Source organism: Dermacentor albipictus, chromosome 8, assembly GCF_038994185.2.
Source record: "Dermacentor albipictus isolate Rhodes 1998 colony chromosome 8, USDA_Dalb.pri_finalv2, whole genome shotgun sequence".
NCBI lineage: Eukaryota > Metazoa > Arthropoda > Arachnida > Ixodida > Ixodidae > Dermacentor > Dermacentor albipictus.
The window spans coordinates 30,467,245-30,491,882 of NC_091828.1; the positions used below are offsets into that span (position 1 = coordinate 30,467,245).

A 24,638-nucleotide genomic window follows, 5' to 3' on the forward strand; every position below is an offset into this window, starting at 1 on the left:
TGGCTACTTTGGCGCGTAGCAAACGCAAGACAAATGTTTGTTTATTGCTTCGTTCAAATAATAAAGCAGGCAAATTACTTACTTCATAAAGAAAAATGGCTGTGGCTTAGGTAAGGTTAAGCCCAGGATGCGAAGCATACTAGCCTTTATTTTAGTTGTTGAACCACTGTTTAGCCTGGTGAACTGCTGTTGCTTGGCTATATTTGGTTCGGCTAGACGAAGAAACAACTCATGCATTACTTCTTCGCCTTCAAGAGTGGAACGCGACAGCGTTCCCGTCGACCCGCCAAGGGGTGTAAGACAATGGGCTACAGGGCAGCGACTACGCGCCCCGCATTGGACGCGGTGAGCGTCGAGCAAAGCAGCGTTCGGCGCGGCAACGAAATGTGCGCCTGAGCAAGAGACGCACGCCTTAGAAACAGCGCGTTTCTAAGGCAACACCGCATTCACTAGAGGCGCTTTTGTACCGCTTTGAAGCGTTGTACTCGTGGCTCAGTGGTAGCGTCTCCGTCCCACACTCCGGAGACCCTGGTTCGATTCCCACCCAGCCCGTCTTGCAAGAGTTGAGCCAAAGCCACTTCTCCTCTGTCGTGACGTCACGGTGTCACGTGATTTCATGGTCACCGCCGCGCCTGAGGAGCTGGGTTGAGCCCTCGTAATATGCTTCGCATAAAAAAAACACGACTTAGCATGGCTCATTGAGTGTCAGTTATTGGCAGTAAATCTGAGCTAGGAACGTAGCTACGCGGGCGTTGGGGGCGTGCGGGCGTACGGAAAGCATGCTAAAACTCGATTGCTCGCTCTCATCCGGCAACCCGGTAAAACGGTAACCGGGAATCCGGTAATACGCCCACGGGGCGGCTTTCCGGACAAGCTAAACCTCTCTATTAGGGACGTTTAGCGTGTCCGGTATCCGGGAAAGCGCGGGCGGTTTTCCGGTTTAGCGGGGGCGTAAAGGTGAGCGGCCCGATCGGTGGCGCCAGCTGGTGGCGCAAAGCTCAACCACACAACCACAGAGCTAATTACTGTATTCTGCTTAGCTGCTGGGGTAAATATTCGACAGTGGCGTAATCGTGTTCACAATTACGCCGCTGCCAAAAATTGGCACGAGTAGCGAAGCAGGATATGGTGAGTTACTGCAGTTTTAGCTATGCGTTCGTCTGGTTGAGCTCTACAACACCAGGCGGCTTCATCGCTCACGTTTACGCCCCGACCATCCGGTAACCCGCCCAAACCGCTCCCGTTTACCGGATTAGCGTACAAGCTAAACGTCTCTATTAGCTAAATACCTCTAAACCGCATGCTGCACTGCAGACGGACTTCGTCGCTTGCGCGTCTAACTATGATCATGTCGGAAAAAAAAACACCGACGCGACAAAGGAAAGGATGAGACAAGAAATATCCCGTCGGAGCGACGATCCATTGCTACCGTTGCTCCCGCTGATGAGGCTTTGCGGGGAATGATTAGAACCGCATAGCCGGCACGTTTTCACCGGTATTTGACAATTCTTCTTCGACATTCCTTGAAGGTTTGACACTCCCACACATGCGAAGGGTGTTGCCTATTTTGCTCTGAAAACGTGAATAAGACAGAGAAGCACTATCAACGCCACAACAAACTACGGCGTGCGGCTGGCTCCTCTCCCGTGTGCTCTGCGCAAAGCCGCCACCAGTGGCGCATCAATCGGCGCGCACTATGCGTATATAAGCGCGAGAGAGAAAATCTGGAGACGCTTGCTCCTTGAATATATGACTGCCTAGGCACTAGGGAGGAGGCATCTTAGCGCGTGTTGTAGGTGTTTCTAGGCGCGCCGGCATTGCTGACTGGGGTCAAATGTCAGATTTCGCAACCTCTGTGTCGGACAGACTGTGTCGCACCTGCGGCTCTCATGCTAAGTCAGTCGTACGTAATTATATTTATTCAATCGTGCTGTATACAAATTGTAACAACGTGTCATTATTTCGCATTATTGGTGGCGCCTGCAGCAGTTTGTGCTGGACGCACCAGCAGTTTGCGCGCAGGCGCGAGTAAGAGCGGGCGCGAGAGAGAAAATCTGGGGGATTTTGCTCGTTGAATAATTGGAGGACGCTTAAGCTTCGCCTTCAAGAGCGGAACGCGACAGCGTTCCCGTCGACACGCCAAGGGGTGTAAGACAATGCATTACGGCGCCGCGATCACTTACGAGGCGCCCCGCATCGGACTTTGCACCCACCAATCGCGCGGTGAGCGTCGAGCAACGCAGCGTTCAACGCGGCAACGAAACGTGCGCCTGAGCAAGTGGAAGGAACCAAATAACTCGGTGTCTCGGAGGGGGAAACAATGTATGCAAGCCAAACATCGTGATCGGCACGGGCAGAGAGATATATAGATAGTAATCTAAAGAAAAAAAGGACGCTTGATTCTGCAACCCGTGAAGGAGCACGGCGATGGTCGTCAGGGGAGAGTCCGGGCTACGACGGGCGTCGCACCGGTCCCCGCGCAACCCCTATGCTAAAACCCCTAAATTTTTGAAAAGTAGCGCCATTCTTAGATCTTTCCGCCACCCCGCTCACCCTGGCGCGTCCTCCTCCACGCCCCCTGTCGCTGCAGCCTCCTCCGCTCCCTCAATGGCCAATTTTTGTCACGTTGAAGCAGGCGCCGCGTTTTTGTATAATTTCTTTTCTTTCCAGCGCGCGCCGACCTCCATTGTTAGGCCTGCGCGACGAAAGTACGGCAGGCAGACTAACGGATTGCGTTGCTGACCGCACGCAGCCATTCCGGCTGTGTGCGGTCAGCAATCTCGCACGCGCCGGCCGAACAAAAGTATCCTGCAGGTACGTAAATGAACCTACGAAACCACGTACACATACTTTCACGCTGTCAACACCTGAAACTTTGGTAATTACGCGCGTGTTTGAGTGCACCGCGTGCTAGCGTCGTGTTTCAGCAACACGAACTCTCAACGTCGCGCGCTTTACGCCTTAAATACGCCTTGAATATTGGTCCTTTTCTCTATTTCTTCCGCAATTCCAACACGAAATTCTAAAGGCCAGTTACTGACTGACGAAGAAATATATCAATTGAAAAAACTGCTCCGCACGGCTCGAACTAACATTTCTGCGGATTTCCTCCTGAAGCGTGTTAGCCGTTGTCTGCTACGGCAGGCCCACCACCAGCGGCGCCACTGTCGAGGCCGCGCCGAGCAGAGGAGGAGGGGTGTGAGAGAGAGAGAGATTCTTGGTTTGGGAAGGAAAAAATGGGGTAAAGTGCAGCGCAGTAATTGTTTCTCAGATGAGGACACCTCAACCGCGCTGCACAAGAGGGAGAGAGAATTGAAAGAAGGGCGAAAAAGATGCGGCGGCGGCGGCCTACACTCTAAGAACAGTTTACACCCTTTGGCTTGCCCCTTCTGCCACACAAAAATAATCGTCATCTGCCTTGATGCGTTTCCTTTCTTTATCGCTGCAAGCCCGGAACTTTCCAGTGACGAACGGCACGCGCGTTATCAGAAGGGGCACTCCAAAGGGTGTAAACTGTTTTATGCTGATAACGCGCGTGCCGTTCGTTACTGGAAAGTTCCGGGCTCGCAGCGATAAAGAAAGGAAACGCATCAAGGCAGATGACGATTATTTTTGTGTGGCAGAAGGGGCAAGCCAAAGGGTGTAAACTGTTCTTAGAGTGTAAACTGCGTGCGCGGGCAAGTTGGTGGCCTTCGCTTATGTGGCGCGGCAATGCGCCTAGTCGTGATGAAGCAGTGCTTCTTGCGCGGCGAGAGCCGCGTCACACATTTGAGGGACGTTGCCGTCGATGGCTGGGCACTGGACGAGCAGGGCACGGAGTGCAGCAGCAAGAGCGGCTATTAGTGCGTCTCTGGAGTCGCTGTTCGCGTCGGTTGGAGGGCCGCGTGACGGCTCAGCTGCGGCTGTCTGGGTGCTCAGCCGCGCAGGGCGTCACTGTATAAGATCGGCCCCGCAGGGAGCGAGCAGACTTGGACGGAGCGGCTGTACGCGGCTCGGTTGGTGCGGCGCCGGCTAGCTCAAGCGCTTTTTTGCGCGAAAAGGGCTGCTGAGACGATGACAGCAAAACGGCCACCTTTCTCTCGCGTTGCCACTCGGGACAGCTCGGTTCGGTCGACGGGTGACGGCCGCCGCAATTCAGGCAGCGGGGCTTCTCTGCGGGGCAGTTTCCTATGGCATGCGAATCACCACAGCGGAGGCAGCGGGCGTCACGGAAACAGGTGGCGCCGGCGTGGCCGAAAACGCCGCAACAGTCGCATTGAAGTGGTCGGGGGCAGACGAGCACGCACGGCGCGCAGCTGTTTGAAAAGCCGCACGTTTGTCGGCACGACGCTCCCGACGAAGGTGACGCTCGCGCCACTTCGCGAACATGACGTGAATGGCGCTACATGGGGAGATTGAGAGGCTTTACCCAATGCGCGCGTGGCGCGCCAGCTGTCGGGGCAGCGCCGTACACTGAGAAGAGAGGGTCTTCTGTGTTTGCCGCAAGGTCGCTCTGCGTATGCGGAAAGCGCAGAAGAAATGTAGCGGAAACGCACTTCGCTACTCGTGTAACTGCGACTTCTGTAAGTTACATGTTCATAATTACCGATATACACCGCAGTATACCTTTCTACGGCTCGTTTCTAAGGCAACACCACATTCACTAGAGGGGGTTTGTACCGCTTTAAAGAACCGAACTAGTGGGTGAGTGGTACCGTCTCCGTCTCACACTCCGGAGACCTTGGTGCCATTCCGACCCAGCCCATCTTGCAGTTGTTTTTTTATTCATGAAGTGCCTCCCGGAATTTATCGCTCATGGCCAACGCCGCCGACGCCGAGACCAACGCCGACGACACCAGCATTTCTGCGACACGTGCTCCTTAACGCTGTCGCGTTAATAAGACTCTGCATAGGAACTACGGAGGAGATTTCTAAGCGCGTGTTGTAGCATTTGTCCCTTGGACATGCCGGAATTATGGAGTGCGGTCGAGTTCGTTTACGCTCCACCGCTGTCTGCCCGTGCGTTGAGGCAGTGGGCCCCGGACGGATACCCCATTTGGTCATCGCTCTGTGCAAAGGCGCAAGGTTCTTACTGCTGTTGCATAAGTCGCGGGTCGCTTTTTTTCGTCGCGACGATAGATTGCGTTCTTTACAAGCACTGCTCCAGGAGGGCACATGTAAGTGGCAAACGGAGGCCTCAGGAGAGCGCCTGAGGTTTAATAAAGTAGGACGCGCAGGATCTCCAGGGCACCCAAGGGGCAGCGGGGGGTCAAAGCTGGAAGCCGGATGGCCCGTGTATTGGGGCTGCGGAGGCCGAAGCGTACCAGGGTGCGTTTGCATAAACAATTGGCTATGCGCGACTACTTATACACGACAGGCGCAGGCCTCGGCGAGCCAACACCCACAGAATAGTCCGGGTTCTATCTTTGGTGTCCCCGTTGCCGCTTTCGTGACCTGAAGGCACCGTCAATAATACGAAATAATGACACGTTGTTACAATTAGAAAAAAAAACACGATTGAAAAAATATAATTACGTCCAGCCGCCAACTCGTGAAGCTAAGTTCAGCACTACCGCGACCTCCGTAATCTGCAACACCAGCCAAAACTTTGCCACTGAAGGTACGTCGGAAAACCTTTCTCGCGCCTGCGGCGCCGGTACTGAGTCAGTCATCATCACCGGCGGCCTTTCAGTCCCTTGCGTTCAAACGCGGTTGTTAAAGCGCGCTGCCTTATAGAATTTCAGTATATTCGACCCGGGCCCTACTACGGTCGCTCCTGCTCCCATACAAATATCTGTGATGTTATTTACAAGGTACTTCACCGCAAGGCGCCAGAAAGCTATGATCCGGCACGACTGACTTTGCACGAGCGCAGCAGGTGCGAGACAATCTGTCCGACACAACGGTCGCCTATCAGGCGTCAGTGCCCGCTGCTTCACCTATTTTACCACGGCAGCAGCAAGCGTCCGAGCGTAAGCTCGACTCCACTCCTCAGTGGCGGCATGCCTAGGGACAAACGCCTACAGCACGCGCTAAAGACACCTCCTCCGTAGTGCTTAGGTAGAGTCATTATTCAAGGAGCAAAAGACCCCAGATTTTCTCTCTCGCGCCCGCTCTTAGCACGGCGGCAGGATTCGGAGCATTTTCGCTTGCATGTGAAACAGGCTTTACCGCGCCTGCGGACAAATGGCTGGCGATCCCTCAAAGGAACGTCTCGTGTTGCTACGGGTTCTGTGTAGGCAGGTTGCGAACGTAGTTCCCGCGCCTACTAGGGCGCCCCTCGCGGCCGCGAGCGCGGAACCGGCATGATACGACCGGCCCGCTTGCGTTCGGAAAGCCTGTATGTGCACTGTTTCGCGCGTAGCTGTTGCCTTTTCTGAGCAATGCCGAAGTGCAGCCCGATCTGTTGAGTGGGCAGTGGGCTGCAACAGCACGTACACCAACAAAGTTTTACAGGTTTCCAAGCCGACTGTATGAAGCAGAACGGCGTCAACACTGGATAGCGCTCGTCCGACGGCATAAGCTGTTTTATGTTCCGGCGTTATGCCAAGTGCGTTATAACGCTGTATTCCTTGCTTTTAGAGCAATGATGGCAGCAACGGGATAACTGCAGTCAGTGGCGTAGCTACGTCGTCTAGCACCCGGGGCCCATAGGTCTTCTGTCCCCCCCCCCCCCCGGTTTTATTCGAGGACGGCGAGGATATCAACAATTTCCGTGTGTCTCCAGACGTATATGACACTCCCCCCCATTGCTACGCCACTGCCTGCATTGCGTACCAGGATATGCAACAAACAAAGTAGTTTGTTCCCACACTGTACCGCAGTACAGCTGTCGAACTGTTTCCCAGTCCTCTCCCATTCAAACAGCGCTATGGCTTGCTGAGAGAATTGAGGAGGGGTTGAGCCGGCTGAGCTGGCATACACCCTTCTGCGCCCAGCATATCGACGAAGCGGTAGTTGAGATCACCAAAATTTTCGACAACGTGGTTTATTGGAACCTCCTTTGCACGCACTGAAAAATCGCAACATAAAAGTATCTCACGTCCAGTAACTTGGGCGAAAATATTTTCCCAGCGTATTCTAACACAATTGGTAAGTTCATCCCGTTTTTTGTGTTTGGGGAGAGCAACGTTAGAATACCTCTGGTAGGTCTTACGAGTCGTTCATACGCCCCACGTTCTTGGATGAGATGTTTTGGTTTCGTATTTGCCGTCCTGTATGTACAGGGAAACTACCGCGGCGTCCTTGCACTTCCCTGCGATGCCAGCACGGCAATCGCAGCTGCCCGCTAGGATTTGTCTGCTGTCGCCGATCTTCAAGAATCAATGTCGCGTATAATTTCATGCGTCCACACCGTAGATAACGAAGTAACTTACGCTGAGCTTCACGCATCTCGCTGGTGCATTATTTTTCGTTTGCGGAATAAACCTAGCAGTCACTTCCTATCAGTGCGAGTTCAACACTTCCCTCACGTCATAGGCGTGCCCCACTTCAAATAGACGACTTCCTTTCTCTAAATTCTTTTCACGAAAAAAACGATGAAGATCTTGTAATTCCCGAAACCCGGTTAAAATTAATATCGGCACGCTGTTTCGCGCCTTCGCTACCGTTTGACAGGGTGCCAAACACGCAGCGCGGGCTGCTGACGCCGAGAGTAATCCTACCACATTCGCGCAGCTATTCGTCAGATGGCGCTAGGGGTAGGAAGACAGGGCGCCGCCTAGCACTTGCAACGTGCCCGTGGGCTTGTACGTACGAGGCTCGTTTCGTGATAGAGAAGCCAAGTGCCGAAAGAGAAGGCGGAGCAGGGACACAAGCGGCGGCAGGCCTATAGTGTGAGGCGACTGGCCCCGAAGTCGTCTCCAGGCGGTGGGCACGAGCTGAACCAGTGCGGCAAAAGGCGCGGGCTTGGCTTCTCCAAGAGTCTCCAGAAGAGGAAGAACAAGAAAATGAATAGTGTGAATTCAACCTTATCAAATTCCTTGAAATAATAATGATTGTGCATTTTCTTCATGTGCCTTACCATCTTTCTTAATGGCCCTTTTACTTTATAAACATAGAAAAACGACAGCTTTGAAAAAAAGAAACCGCTACAGTTACACACAATCAAAGTAGTTGTAAAATATTGACACGCAATGCACAACAAGGGAATAGCAACCACATGTTCACGTGTCACCGGCGTGCACGGCGGCTTCGGTCACGTCGACTACGTAAACAGATTTTCACGTAATTGGGCATATAATGCTTTCGCATTAAAACAAATGAATTTGAAAACAAAGTCACGCCTATCTGCACATAAAATAGCAGGATCCATTTTTCTGACGTTCATGCATGCAAGGAGGAACTACTCACTTTCCAAAATCGTTTAGCTGAGACGTGGAAGCACTGTAGGTTTATTTCGAATCAAAGAACTTGAACTACAGATAAACGCTATCTTGGACCGTATACCCTAAACTATGCCATTGTGATTTTATTCCCCTCTCTTGACGCATAATTTATGTAAGCGCCAAAGCAAGCAATGAACGTTGATCCACAGCGCTGTGTAGCCAGGCCAATCAAACGCTCTCCTCCTTTAATGAAGGTGCTGCTTGTTTTCACAGAGGGATAACTTTGCCTACATTGACTGCTTTTCTTGTCTACTTGGCTATCGAGGATCGAGGACCACGCGTAAGTGGAGAGGGTTTCGATAGTAGACAGTTTTAGTGCAGCTTAAAATGCTTGCGTTAGCTTGTTGCGAACGCAGAACGTTTGCCGAGGGTACTCGATAGAGCTTTAGTTTAGCGTAAAACAAGGTTGCGCAGCAAAGTGCAAAACTAAACCGCGCCATCTAGGTGCGAGTAGACAAAGCCCCAAACCTTATTGGCTCGCCATCTAGTTAAGAGTAATGAAAGCAGTATTTTTAGACAGTAGACCGTTATAGCATTGAGTTTATTGCGTTATGTGCCTCTATTCAATACTTTTTTAATGTACACACTAAGGAAGAAAAAGCGTATCCCTTACTTTTTTCGAAACGTCTGGAGTCGTCACGTTTACGACACACTTTGGGGGAGACACCCGAACGCTTTTTCGGTAGAGAGTCCCGAGACTATCGGTACTCAATACAAAGTGGTACTTAACTCCACACACAGTAGTCACGCAGAATCTGTTCTAGTAGTCTTCATAAATGAAATTCTTTTGTCTTAGTCTTGATGATTATCAGCCGCAATGGTCTTTTTGGTACAATGGTACAAAGGCTTGTCTACCGAACCTATGTGTTTACCGCACAACAGGAGCAGATGATAAACCACATTGCTGGTGCGTAAATAAAGCACTTTATGTCCTTAACGTTCCACTGCCGCTCCTATCTAGAGTGACTTTTTGATTTGATATGTATTCTAGTGCAGATGTTATGCAATTCATTTGTTACCTAAAGCAGCTCTCACACAATAGCAGGATATGTGACATTTTGAAAATCGTAAGCGAACCTTTGTTATACGGGAAAATGACCAACTTATCTTTCTTTTGTATCTTTATGCTCTCGCTGACCTTTAACTTTAGCCACATGGGAGTTTAGCAGCAAAGAGCGAATATTTCGTCATCCTTTGTTGATCAGTGCATTCTACCGGTGCTGATTTATAGGCAAAAATTCGGAGACTGACAAAGAAGCTCAAAAACAAGTAAAGGATCGGGCAAAAGGCTGTGGGACAAAGAATGTTAGGCATAACGTCAAGAGACAGGAAGATAGTAGTGTGGATCAGAGAGCAAAGAGCGATAACCAATATTCTAATTGACATTAAGAGAAAGAAATTGAGCTGGGTAGGTCATGTAATACGTAGGTTAGATAACCAGTAGACCATTAGGGTTACAGAATGGGTGCCAAGAGAAGGGAAGCCCAGACGGCGATGGCAGAAGACTAGGTGGGGTGATGAAATTAAGAAATTCTCAGGCGCTAGCCGGAATTGGTTGGCGCCGGACAGGGGTAATTGGAGATCGCAAGGAGGGGCCTTCGTTCTGCAATGGACATAAAAGCCTGATGATGATGAAGTGTACGATGTATCAGTGAGCTGAAAATCACCATGAACACGAGACAGTTCTTTTTACAATTGAGCTGGAATCAATGGACAACCAAGCAAAACAGTCTTAAAGAAGCATCCAACATGTACCTTGAAGCTGCATATGCATGACACTCACAAGTGTGATGGCACGCTAAATAGTACGTCACTCATGCAAAATCTCAATTCACCACAGCACAAGTCTCTTATATCAAAAGGTTCTTAAGCTACATTTTTTTCGCTGTTCTCAAAGACTTATATTTATATAGTACTTAGGATTTAACCTCATAAGAAAATAGGGTACATATAACAAAGTGCAACAAGGATGCAAAAACGAGATCCAAATATTGAAGTACAATAAGAGCAACATTCCAGCTTAGATTACATATTCTATGCATTACAAAATGCTTCATGAAAGCCACTGTTTGGTAATCAATAATACAATTTAACAGTTTTCGGGCACATGCTTGCGTATTAAATTTCATAAAGAAATTCTACTTCAGCTTGCTTAGATTTTTGTAACTGTAACGTGCCGATATACATCCAAACAGCACGTAAAATTAGTGCTATTATGGAAGTAAAGATTAGTAAACTTCAATATTTTTTTTTCAAAATTCCATGAGCATAACCTTGTAGATTATAGCTGTCCTATACTAACGAAACTCGGCATATATTTTCTTGAAGATAGGTGGAATGCTGCTATTTTCTTTAAATTACAATATATCTCAAAATTATTTGCAATTTCTTAATCTTTTTGCATAGTTACTGGGCATAAAGACAGATATGTATTTTAGCAAGAGTTCACGGTGAGAATTCCAAAAGAAACGAAGTATTAAAAATAGGCAGTAGAAACACATATGAATTTTAATAATCGGAATACTTGCAAAGAATCCTGAGAGACCAATAGAATGTCAGGCCCAGAGAACACTTCAACCCAATATTCACAAATGCTTCCATAAGTGGTCACAGATGGTGATGCTGTTTGGATAGATGGAAGCCGAGGTACAGCTACGAAGTAGTTGAAACATGTAGAGGGATCACCAAAGATGGCACAGCACGTTGCCTGGAACTCCAGACTCATTGGACCTCGACACGTGGAGCCTGGGTATCCATTCTTTCCGAGAGGCCTGAGAAGAGCTGTTACGCGCCGTGGGTGAAGTTTCGAGGCAACTTAAAGAAAAGCAAGTGCATGCCTATAAGCACCAAAATATTCTTCCCGATAGTAAAAATTTGATGCTTACTGTATACACATAGCAGATGTAAATAAATGTGCAAAAACTGTAAACAAATGTGAATAACTGCTTAAAAGATGATGTGCTTGTCATTTTCTTTCGTTTGTATCTCTAATTCCGCCTTAAGATAATGTCAAGTTAGCATTACTAGGCCCGCCGTATGCCCCGTTTGTGTAAGTAGGCTATTCCATGCCAGTTGTGCCAACCTGGCCCCTTCGGATTTCTATTTCGAAAAAAATTGGAAGTCCTTCAATATAGGAGAAATGTTCATTTCACGAAATACTTCTTGCCAAAATTGTTGTTTGCTAGCGTAAGCACTATGTGAATTTTGATGTAAGGCACCAAACTATGCGTCATGTGAGGTGCAGCCAAATGACGGGTTTCATCATTATGAGAGCACAAAAAATTTTTCGCAGAAGAATGAATAGAGGCCTTACTCCCAAGAATCTATTCCTTCATTATTATATGTTGTTCAATTTATTATGGGACGTTAAATATAGGCAAAATGACCTATGAGTTCTATTTTCAGAGAACTGGCTTGCAGGAAAAACTAAATTTATCTAATCCAAGTGCTCAGGACTTCTACTATCTGCAAACATGATTTCAGAAAATACATTATGCAGTAGTGCACAGAGACGAGGGTCGACTGGCATGAAACTCAGTTTTAGCGTATGTTTATCGGCATACTTACCATGGAGGCAATCCTAATAAATTTATGACAAATAACACATTTCAGAGTACTTCGTACTGTTTTTAAATTGGTAAAGCTTTATCGAAGTACTTTTTCTGTTTAGCATGAAAAATATTGTACACGTGGTCTCCTACCAGTATTGAAATTTGCGTCGTGCTTCTTCGTATCCACATTGCCTCCTGGCGGCTAAACGAAAACGCGTAGACTTGAGGATTCCCGCAGCGATAACGAGGAGTCTAAGCTACTTCCGAGTTCATTGCTTCATTGCTCAGTGTCTACGAACCGCTTCAGTCAGAAGACGCTGCTAGATTACATGTACTTACCTGCATCTTGCCTTCTGCTATCGGCTTGTTTGGCATCACTACTAAGCCTGCCAACTCTGTAGTGGGTGTAATCAGGACGGGGTGCTGGCAGGAGGCCGGGGCAGTAACCACCAGGTTGGACCTACAACAAATTTGCGTAATGTTCCTAGTCCTTGCATGCAGCAATATACAAGAAAAAAATTCAGCAGTTGCCTTCATAACATTGCTACGAATACAAATTAATGTGGATACAACATACGATACAATGCAGTACAAATACAAATAAGCGTTTCTCGGAAGCGTAGACCGGCCGCTCGAGAGCATCTTGGCAAAAACAATGATTGGGTGTTTTAGGTTTCATGTAGACTACTTGGTATTTATCCCCTCTCAAACAAGATCTGAAGATATTGACGTTATTTTCGCAGCCTTTTAAAAGGAATGAGTCTCATATTTACTCACGAACTGGCCATTAATATTGGCATTCACTTTTTGGATTGACAGTTACGATTAAGAGCACAACGTATTTGTTGGTAACCCAGGACAAGGAAACCAATTTCGAACTACGGGTCTGCCCACTCAAAATTAGTTAAACGAGGCATCGCTACGACGTGTTTAGGTTCTGCACTTAGAAAGTCATGCCACCGCCTGGCCAATCAGCTTTTCGCAACAGCTTAATCGTATAGACAAGACCGTTTTTCCAAAATCTATTGTCGAGGGGCTAGTGAAGAAAATAAAGAAAGGGGAAGCACCTCACAAGCAGATCGGAACGCCAAAGAAGTTTGCGGCCATCCCTTATGTACATCAGATGGGGCATGGGTTAAAAAGACAGCCATGAAATATGGTGTCCAAGTCGTCCTTTCAACAAAAAACAGCAAAACTAGATTTGCAATCCCGTTAATAGACCTGAACAGAGTTCCATGGCCACGTGCCACGTCAAACACACGGGGCAGATCATGGCATGCTCGGTGGGAGTTGTCTTTCTTATGGACACGTGCAATGGCACATTGCACATGTCCTTAATGTATACATTCAAAAGTAATGGAGAAAGTATGCAATCTTCAATCCAAACGTAGAATGAACGAGAAAAACGCGGGAACTGCAGATGTTCGAAACGGAAACAAACTGGGAGTGATCGGTAAGTGAATTGTGGAACAAGCGGAAAAACAGACATCAAAAACCTAAATTTTATTGTTTACCTAGTAAAATCAATTGGCATACCATGTCAAACAAGAAAAGCGCACAACATACGAGACAACTTTAACGCGAAGAAAATAAGGGGTTATTCAGTGCTTCTAATAAGACCTGAGTGGCCCTTTTTTTAATAAAACCGTATTGACAGTTGGAGACCCCCCCCCCCCCTCTTTGTTACTAAAGCTGTTAATGACAAAGAATATATATTTTTCTAGAACTTTTGCTAAACTACGCGAGACAGAAATGGGGCTATAATAATGCACACACATAGCATCACCACCTTTTCAATGTGGGCGAACTACGGCCGTAACCGCGAAGGGATACTTCCGCTTGTAATAATCCCGTTTACGATTTCTAGCAAGACATTCTTCAGAGCGCCGAAATTTCTGTGAAGATCAAACACGCGAATTTGATCGATAACGGGTGATTGGTGCCACCGAAATATGCCTAATAACGAGTTAAGCTCTTCTTCCGTGATAGTGGGAATGAAGGCGGATACCATTACCGAGGTAGTAGTGCTACCAGTGTAACAGGATTGCTTAGGAACCCCAAGAAACTGAGCGGAAAATTAGTTAAAATTGTCAGCAACTGTGATAAATCTGAATGAAAATGATTCTGAATATCTTTAGTAGAATTTGAAGTTAATCAACTCACCTCGTTTAGCAGAGACCAAGTCGTCTTAGGGTTTCTACGAGACTGATAAAAACGGTTTCTCTTATACGATAGTTTGGCGGGACGAATAAGGGCATTTACGTTATTTCGTGAAGTTTTGAACTGTGTACGCAGAACGCAGTCACTGGGCGAATGTCTACACCGTTGCCAAAGCAGGTTTTTTTCTATGATAGCGGATAATATCACGCTGTTCATCCAGGGCTGGTTGGAGTGGCGTTGGTGAACGTAAACTGTCCTTTCACTGGATTTAGAAATAATGTCCATCGACCGTGAAAATTTATTGTATAGCTCGAACCTATTGGTAGTTTCAAGCAGACCTGACCAGTCGATCAAGGCGACCAGCTTATACAAAAAAAGCTATATCAGCAAGAGAATGGCAAATGTCGGGGCAAGAACATGACGACAACAGAGAAAGAAAGCGTAACTGACAAGCTACGATGTAATGTTCGGCAACTGTCTGTTGTACCACTGTATCGGGAACTGAAGAAGACTCCGGGCGGATGTTGAAGTGATCAATACAAGACTTTACAAAATTTAAGATGTAATTCTTCCATAGTTGGAATGTGAATAATACTTTCAAGGCCATGTTTTGCAGAGATATCCAAGTAATAACATGCGGAGGGTACAGCGGGATTAAGAATATCTATATTCAAATCGCATGCTAGGCATATGTTAGGGTCTAACCTCGTGCTTTGTAAATTAAGCTCGAGCTCCTTCAGAAACAAACAGGTTACTTGAGGGCGGTTTCTATATTGCCAAGATTCAAAATGATTCAAAATGATTATTAACATCAAGAATTTCACGACATTTAAGCAGTACAACCACTTAGTAAATTTGAAAGACCTACACTTGCACTTGTAAAGACCGAGCAATAGTATTGTTTTCTTCCTTTAAGCTAAGGCGTTTTCCTGTTGGTACAATTTCTTACTTAAAATCTTCTTGGGTTGTAACTTTGTTTTGCTTTAATTTATATTTAAACTTTATGCCATACTTAACTATTTTTCTTAATTGAATTTATGTGTAAACATAGTGCAAAGCTGTGTATGTAGCAGTCAGTGCAGTTGTTCTTTATATTTAGGAAGAGGGAGGACAGAGAATCTAATAGAAAAGCAAAGTTACGTATATACGTCTTTGTCGTCGGTCTTGTAAAGGACGTCTTGGCGCAGTGAAGTTGATTTTACCGAGCAAACTCTTCCAGAAGGATTCTTAAAATGAAGCTTTCTTTGCATAATCTTTCAACATTCCCACCACTGCTGCTGCCTTGCTTGCCATATAGCCCTTGCTGAATTCCTCACACTGATTATAATGCAGTCATTGAACCATTGTCATCCCAGCTGACTGCTAGCTGCAGTCTTGCACGAGTGACCAGTATTAGACATAGTGCGAGTACCGGATATAATTACGCAATAAAATGGTGGTTTGCACGCTGAATTGCAGTAATCATTTTTTCCGCAGTGAAAATGTGTCTAACCGGATCCTCTAGTTTTTCCTTGGAAATGTTTGCTAAGCAGAAACAGCGTTCTCCATAAACATTGTTGAAGCTTCGCCTGAACCGATAACCACAGCGCATGGGGTGAGAAGAATAAGCGCAGGCTGATAAGTAAGGACACCGCGGAGCAAACACAAAAACCAGCCTCGTCAATTACAGAGCTGACTATGCAATCAGTACATTGGGCACAGCATTAAGGCACTGAATTAATCCTTCAGCGAGCTAGCTCAAATTTGAGGGTTTGGTGTGGAGCACGGATTCGCACAGTACTTGCAAGCAACGAAACACAAAACTAAACCGGTTCGTTGGAGGGCCCAAGAAAGACGTGAATGTTGCTACGTTGAATATTTGGCTCAATACTGCCCATTTAATTGCATCTTGCCTCCTAGGGCCAGTGCATAGAAACAAAGGAAATGACTCGCATCTAAGACTACATATGCGCCTTGTGGTATGTAAGTAAGTAAGTAAGTAAGTAAGTAAGTAAGTAAGTAAGTAAGTAAGTAAGTAAGTAAGTAAGTAAGTAAGTAAGTAAGTAAGTAAGTAAGTGTTTTTATTTACAGTAAGCAATATACAAAGCTCACTGCAGGGGCAGGGGCTAATTGCAATCAAGCCTGACAATGGTCCCTGTCCCTCCGCAGTTCGTGGCACCTCACGTGCGTCGAGTTCAGCAGAGTAAAAAAAAAGCATTGCAGTACATCCGTTTCAGAAAAATGGACAACTAGCTACTTGCAAGAGTACACATAACGAATCGCATAAACAATAGAAAAATTGACATAACATCTCTAAATATACATACAGAAGAGGTCGCGCGCGTGCCATAGTTTATAGCTACAGAAAATAAATTCCAAGAAATTTGAAACTTAGAATGCATGAGGATACAATGAAATTACATTATACATGGAAACACTCAGAATAGTAATTCTTGAATGATTTAAGCATCGGTCGAGGCATGAAAATCCACAAGGTAATGTTGATACTGTATACATATGGTAATTATTAAGTTCTTTGCTTGTTTTTTAAATGCAGCACTACTACTTTTAAAGTTCTATCTATCTGCTAGGATATTCAAAATATGATGTGTCTGGTACGCAGCACTTTGTTTTCCGTAATTAGTTCTTACTTTAGGTACTCGTATCCTTTGTTCTCGTAAATAGTAGTATGGTTTTTCTATGCGGCTTTGTTCATATAATTTGTTTTGTTGAATTACTTGGAGCAATTTAAAATAGTACAACTGATCAACCCTGAGCATGGAATGTTTTATGAACAGTGGAGCAGTTGGCAGGTCTTGTAATTTTCCCCTGTACTTTTCGAAACAGCGCAATATTTTCTTCTTCATAGTAACAAGTCTATGGCAATTTGTTTGCGATGTTGTTCCCCAGACTAATATCCCATAAGTTACCTTAGAATGAAAGAGTGCTTAGTACATATTTAGTTTTAACCTTAATGCGATTAAGTGTACTGTTTTGTGCAAACAACCAACCATTCGCGCTAATGCGGTAATCAGGTGATTTACATGTGTATTCCAGTTTAATTCCTCCTGAAACCACACACCAAGAATTTTTTGTTCCCTAACCTGTGTAATACATTTTCCTTCAAATGTGACACGTATTTTACTTATAGGCTTGTTTATAGGTCGGAATATCATATAGGTTGTTTTTTCGGCACTTAAGCGTAGCTTATTTTGCCTTAACCTTTCTGAAAGATGCCCTAAATAATTATTTACACTGACTTCAAGTGATAATGAATTGTCTGTTAAAAACAAAACGTTTGCATCGTCAGCGTACATAATAAGTTCATGGGAATCAGAAATTTCTACAGTATAATTTATATAAGCAAGGAACAATAGTGGCCCCAATATGGGCCCTTGGGGGACTCCTTGGTTTAACTTCATCTTTTTAGACATTGTGTTATTAATTTGCACGAATTGATAGCGCTCTTCAAGGTAACTTTTGAAGTGTTGCAGTGCGACTCCACGCACTCCATACCTCGATAATTTCTGAAATCACAGTTGGAATTGTATGGTGTCAAATGTTTTTGAAGATCAAGAAAGTTTCACTATAACATGACTATAATCATGATTTTCTCTTTTTGTGTGCACCAGACAAGTCCTTTTCTTTTTATTCATCGTGCTAGATTGCATGCCGTATTCTATCCACTTCTGTCTTGTGTTTTATTATACTAGGTTTTTACGTGCTACTTAAGTTGTTATTTTGAACCTTTCTCTATTGTACCAAGAAAGCCAAACTGGCTTTCTGGGTACCTAAATAAATAAATATGCAAAGCTATCCCTGTACTGAACAGGTCACATTTAACGGAATATGCGAAAATCGGAACAGCGATGACGCACAATTTTTTTTATCTCAGATTAAAGAGAGCTGAATATAATAAATACTGTGCACCGATTTACTCATGTAAGCGCGATTTCGACTCTCCCCAAATGCAACACATTACGAGCTATACTATCAACATACGGCACTGCAGGTCAACGTGGTAAAGTGAACGCACTAGGATCCTGTGTTTCATTTTTAACACGCCGCTTATGATGGAAACTTCAAAATTACTTACGGTCTATACCCCATTACATCGCGCATGGTTGACAAATGGCCAGATGATGACGTCTTGAACGCTGACTGCTCCGGCGCCGCTCTGCTTTTCTTCCGATAGCGTCTTGAAAAGGCGCCGAAATTTATAGTACAAGGGCTTCCATCTCCTCCGCAGTGCTGTAATAATATCGTCTGCTCAGTTAAACTCGTTTTAGACATCGGGGGGTAGGATGCTATGAGAGGCACCGATACCGGTTCCACATAGGCTTTCGATAACGATCGAGCGCGATCAAATTGATGGATCGCGACCGGCTCTACTCAGATCGCGTAGTACAGGCAATCGTGATCACAAAACCCGATCCCGATCGCGCACGATCGCGGTTGAAATTGCTCCTGTATGACGCCAGCATAAAATTCCGGGCACTCACCTGACACGGCAGCGATGGGCACGACGATCCTCGCCACCTTGGTCCACAGGCACCTCGTCATGCCCTTGTTTTTATTATGCTTGTGTTTTCCTTTGCCGAAGTGCTAGTCGCTCCTCAACGCAGGTGATCAGCGCTTCATTGCTGGTAGCCTCTGTGCTGTAGCGTAACGGAACCAACAGCGACACCCGCCGCCTCCATACAATTCTTCAACTTCTGCAACATGTTTCCGATGCGCCGGACGTTTGCATGTGGGCCACGTGACGTCGCTGCACTAGCTGCAGCTTCCGGGGCGTACGCTTAAAATGACGCTCAAGATTAAGAACTCATGACGCTCGCGGCCTGCGCGTCTCTCCTCCCTTGAGCCGTAGGACAGGCGTGCGCAGCCTCGCAGTCGCGTGCGCGTAGCCTGGCGCGCTCGATTAGCCCCGTGTGGTTCAACCTTTAGGCACCCCTTTTTACGTTGAGCGTCTTCAGCAGTATACCTCGTGACTAAAGTCCCTTTATGAGATTTAAAACCTCAGTACCTACCGCGCTTGCGGCGCCGCCGACGCACTTTATTGGACAGCGCCCACTTCGGGTTGGGAGCTGCTTCCATTCGCAATGTTCTTCTTGGGCCAGTCCAGCTGCTGAGTTTGATGGCACTCGCATGCTTGTTTTCTTGCTTGCTACAGATTTTCAGCGAAGGTGACTTCTGTGTATCTATCGCTGTTTGCTAAACGTCAGCGTACGTTTTTGGACGCTTCTTGCTGCCTGCGGCTGCAATGTTTCATTGTTCGCGTGAAGACAATTATTTACGCATATTAAAGTCACAGATAGCGCAACTGCGGGCACAATGCACGTTTCGAAAAGCCTGGCATCTGTCTGAATAGCGCTAACTACATTTGGCTATGAATGGCAAATTTCGCTGTGATTGCGGGTTCATTCCTGAGAGTGAATGACCCGTAACCACTTATCACTTAGTTGAGCTATTGTTCAATATTTAAATAGTAACATGCCGGAGATTCGGTAGAGGTTTTATTACAGCACAGCACGAAAGGAAAAGACGCTGCTGGCCGCGGCAGTTGCTATAGGAGGTTTTGCGAACACAAGCTGCGGTCGGCAGGAATAAAAGGTGTAGGGAGAAGATGGCAAGGGTGGGGACTGAGGATCGCGAGCAAGGACAGGGAAGACTTATGGGCACTGTTTACTAAGTACGATAATAAGTGTGCACCGCTTGCACGCGAGTGTTCAGGCACAGTTCTGAATTGCACCACCGGGGAGTGACCATTGAAAACATCTGCAATAACACATTTCATATACAATGCTGCAGGCACAGTCTTGAATTGTACTACGTACGAGTGACTTATCGAAACATCTGCGACAACACTTGGCATATACAAACATGCGCGCGCGAACTGTTCTCTCGCGGACTAGGCAGCCGCACTACGACTACACATTTTCACCGCTCGCACAGTCTACCACTAAACAGCATGTAAATAACAGCTGGAACGCATTACTGGCACGTTTTTATTCTTGTCAGTACCTAACTAATTTGCTATGTTTCTTTACGGCCGCTCATAGCAAAGCCGTGACAGCAAATGCATACCGTTCAGCGCGTTAGGAAGAACATGGCGACCGACGCGAGTCGCAAGGGAAAACGTGTTAGGTGAGGAAGAACTTGTGGCTACTTGGCAAAAGCCGATCTAGGGACTTCACTCGTAACCGACCGAATGCCGAGTGCAAAGTGAGATAGAAGAATAGCGCGCGAGGAGGAAGGAGAAGAAGCGGAGGAGAGACGGCCTGTGCATGCGCTGATTTGCCGGCAGCCACGGCACCTGCCAGTGAAGGCAGATGCCGTGGATGCCAGAAGGCAGGCACGCAATTGAAGCCGAACCTGTGGCCCCAACACGTGGTCCTTGCTACAATAGTCGTCACCAATCATTGTGGTTGAAAAGCCAGACAACACAATCCAACATTGAGTCGATTTTTGTCAAGTGACAACAAAATACAACACTACTGTGAAAAATGCCCCGATTCGACACGAAAGGCACCATGTCTGGGAAGGCGTCCGAATAGACATACTTGCCATAAATAGAATTTGCCAAAGGGAATTGGCGAATCCCCATGTCACCATTCTGCACACCATCAGGTCTATACTAATTTAGGTAATGACTTGCGACCCGAACACAGCACCTGCAGTCTTCACGAGACTTATTCGCAATGTAGTAGATGCTATACCGAACGTACTCCATTACTTTGATGACGTTTTAGTGTCCAATGACTCATGCCAGGAGCATCTGAACACACTTCACAATCTTTCTTTTCCTATTTCAAGACAACAGTTTGCCAATCAAGCCTTCGAAAACACAGGTAGAATTTAGTTCAATTCCATTTCTTCGTCATGAAAAAGGCAAATGCGCAATTAGGCCTGTGAATCGTACAGTAGCAAAAATTGAATGCTCTGCCACTGCCGACAAAAAGCAGGTACAATCTGTCCTAGGTTTTGCAAGGTATTACCGAGTACGCCTGGTGTTAGGCCACTCATCTCTCGAACAGGCAGAATGGATGGTGTACGGCTGCATGATTGTTTTGTATATGCTTTTGCAGTGCCGCGAGTTGCCCGTGTGTTTTGTGAATGGGGATGCGTCCATCCGCCAGCGCGTCGGGCAGCAACCGTTGCTGTTTTTGAGGGGTCGGACGGCCCGCGTGGTGTCGGGTGACGAGCGGAGGCGCGCGCCGGGGGGGGGGGGGGGGGGGGGGGGGGGGGCGGTGCGGAGGCGGCAAACGGATTCGGAGAACATGCTCTTACGCGCGCTGTGTTTACATTCCGCTGATGGTCATAATAGGGCCACGCGGACAAAGCTCGAGTGGGACGGTGGTATACGCGACGTTGTGGCGCCGGCTGCCGAGTCCCCTGCTGGTTAGAGACGCAGCTGCTAGCAATGTTGACCACGTGTTGCGCGTACGGAGCGAGGGGGTTCACGGCCCTACGCATTCGGGTGGCAGCCACGTGCATCTTGTTTTGAGCGCTGAGGAGAGCCCGCTTGGTGTCGTGTTGCAACTTGCAGCGCGCGTCGTAGAGAGGGGCGCGGTGCGCATGCGGAGGCCGCGTTCGGAGAACGTAGTTTTAAGAACACCGAGTCCGGATGCCGCCAGTGGTCATTATTTTTCTGCGAGGAAAAACCTTGAGGGGGACTGCGGTACGCGGTGTTGGGACACCAGCGCCCGAGCCCCTTGCTGGCTAGAAACGCCGCTGAGGTGCGAGATGGCCTCAATAAATCGTGCGTGCCTGGCGTGCTTGCCGAGGCCGTCACCGACCACGTGTAAATAGAAGAGGGAAACGAAGCTATGGGAAGAAGGAAAACAGGGTTATTTTCCAATACATTTACTTTTGAGAGTAAGCCCATCCCTTTGGGTTGTGGCTTAAGAAACTGTGAACTCTCATTGGCAACTGCTTGCGTGGGATGGGCTAACGACCCTACCGCCCTTTTTTTGTCTCTTTCTCCTATAACAATCGAGACGAGGTACTTGTACCTCAGTCTAGGCTGTAATCAATAAACCTGATAGAACAGTAAGACTCCGTACGATGCAACGCTAGCCTGGGCCGTAACCACTTAGTGGTACAACAGTGAGACTCGGTTGGTCGTATGTAGTGACAGTTGTCCTAGGCCCTAACTTAGGAAAAAGTAGAAGAGTAAGGCGTTGTTTACTTGTGTGTTTTGTATCAGTGTTCTTTTGCTAACTCTGTATTTGACTGTTTAAATATTTCCGTTGCAATATATCTTCAAGTTTTGTAACCTCCAACCTGCCTCTTGCTTCATCAACGCCGATAATCACCTTGAAGAGACTTTGGTCGACTTCAAGGAGAAAAGAACATCAATAACAACTGGCGCAGTCGACTGGATCGGCGAGCTCTACCACATCGAATGCTGCACCAGAGGTGAGAAGATCAAGTCATCCAACGACCACCTCCTGCACCTTCGAGAAGATCCCACAGCAGCCAAGCCCGGCACCGCGGAGCAGATCCGGAAACGACTGTGAATTCAGCAAAGGGTGAGCAGGATTTCTTGCGTCTTTCTCAAGTTGGCATGTCAGTTGATGTGTAGAGCACATGGTGAGGACACGCGGGGGCGCAGAAACAATGGAGTCTAATGGAGTTGAGGGTGCGACTGTGGCGGAAATGGATCGGAATCAGGAGTTATCAAATGACGATATGCTAAATTCCGATAAGTCAAATGAAGTGAGAGCAACCAGTCATAGCCAGTAATTGTCCCAGCAGGCATCTCAGCCTTTGCAAATTCCGAATGATGCAAGAACGCTTGAAGTTGAAATTCAAAGGCTCAATGCTCAGACTACTTGTATACAACTTCAGATTGAGTACATAAGGCTGTTGCAGGCAAGGACGAATGCTGAACGTCTCAATGGCACGTCGTCCAGCACTGGTTCGGAGCGGGGCGATCGGAGGCGAATGGGCTTCGACTCCGTCGAGCAATGCGCAAAAGTGCTGAAAGGCTGCCGCCTGCCGTGTGACGCGGATGTACCCTTATGGTTTGAGGAGGTAGAAAGACTTTGCTACTTACAGGGTACCGTATGAGAGTCGCGTGAATTTAGTCACGCCAGCTCTAACTGAGCGCGTTCCCTACCTACTGCGTAACCTCAGCCAGGAAGAGAGTACAGATTACGAGTCAGTTAAACAGGCAGTGTTGATGGAACTGAAGCTTTCTCCCGCGGAGTATCTGCAGAGGTTTGAGAGAGCAGGGAAGCGGAACGAGGAGACATGGTCACAGTTCGCGTCGCGAGTGAAAACGTATTTCTCCTACTACCTTCAAGTAAGAGGGGCCGACAGCGTAGAAGTTATGGCAGAACTCATGGTAGCGGATCGTATGAAAGCGGGCCTTAGTATAGAGGGTCTTGAATACGTGAGGCTACGAGAAGGCGACGGATGGCTTAAGCCACCTGAGATTGCTAAAGTACTACAAACTTTGGAACAAGCGAAAGGCAAAGGATACGCCTCAAAGCCATCAGTGGCAGAGATGGGGCAAAAGCCGACGCGAGTAGCAAAAAGCGCCCTCAAGTGCCACGTATGTCACAGCTCAGGCCATTTCGATAAGGATTGCCCGAAGTCTAGTGACAAGGGAAACCAGCCAAAGAAGGCTACCGAGCCAAGACAGAAGGCACAAAGGGTGGCGATAGCCGACGAGACGGGAAGTGGAATACCTGATGGAGTCCTTACTGCAAAGGTAGAGGCCTTGAAGCCCAAAGGTGAAGGCATGACTAACCTGCAGTTGATCCCGATCTCATGCGGAAACGCATCCACAGATGCGATTCTAGATACGGGGAGTGAAATAACTGTCATAAGCGAGAGTCTGCTTCCACAAAGTATTGTGGAGCCTTCAGGCACGATACGATTGGTGTCTGCATTTGGGAAAACTATTGTAATAATAATATTTGGTGTTTTACGTGCCAAAACCACTTTCTGATTATGAGGCACGCCGTAGTGGAGGACTCCGGAAATTTTGACCACCTGGGGTTCTTTAACGTGCACCTAAATCTAAGCACACGGGTGTTTTCGCATTTCGCCCCCATCGAAATGCGGCCGCCGGGGCCGGGATTCGATCCCGCGACCTCGTGCTCAGCAGCCCAACACCATAGCCACTGAGCAACCACGGCGGGGTGGAAAACTATTGTGGCAAAGCTAGCAATGTTGCCGGTAAAGTTAAATAGCCCGCAAATGGCAGCGGAACCTCAGAATGTTGACCTACTCTGCGCGTTGACTAATGAGCTCGTCGAGGGCACAGATTGTTTGTTGACCAAGGAGGATTGGGAACATTTGTTGAGGGCCAGCAGCTCTCTGGAATCCATTGTAGCACCGGCCCAGCCTGCTCAGAGGATAGAGCGATTAAATGAGAAAGCCGAGGTAGTGGCCTGCAACGTTACTTTGGAGGAGGAAGGTGTTTCTGGAGACGTTGAGCTAATTGATGAAGAAAGGGGTGCGTCAATAAGTCAGAGGGGAGAGTTCCGCAGAGTGCAGCTAGCTGACGCTACCTTAAAGAAAGGCTGGGAAGATGCTCGGAGTGGGAAATCCGGCATGTTCGTCTCTT

The 24,638-nt window shown here is 47.2% G+C and overlaps 1 protein-coding gene across 5 annotated transcripts in view; it reads right to left on the reverse strand.

Moving 5' to 3' along the window:
• Nucleotides 1–24,638, reverse strand: part of LOC135912820 (retinol dehydrogenase 13-like) — a 395,668-nt gene that overhangs the window by 106,910 nt on the left and 264,120 nt on the right. Inside the window, exon 1 of one of the 5 annotated variants that reach the window (XM_065445355.2) lies at nt 12,257–12,362. The exons of 3 other annotated variants lie outside the window; for them this stretch is intronic. The gene's annotated coding sequence lies outside the window, so the exon portion shown is untranslated. Of the gene's footprint in view, nt 1–12,256; nt 12,363–18,181; nt 18,308–24,638 lie in introns of those variants that run through there. One more of the 5 variants, XR_010567791.1, reaches the window with a different exon arrangement.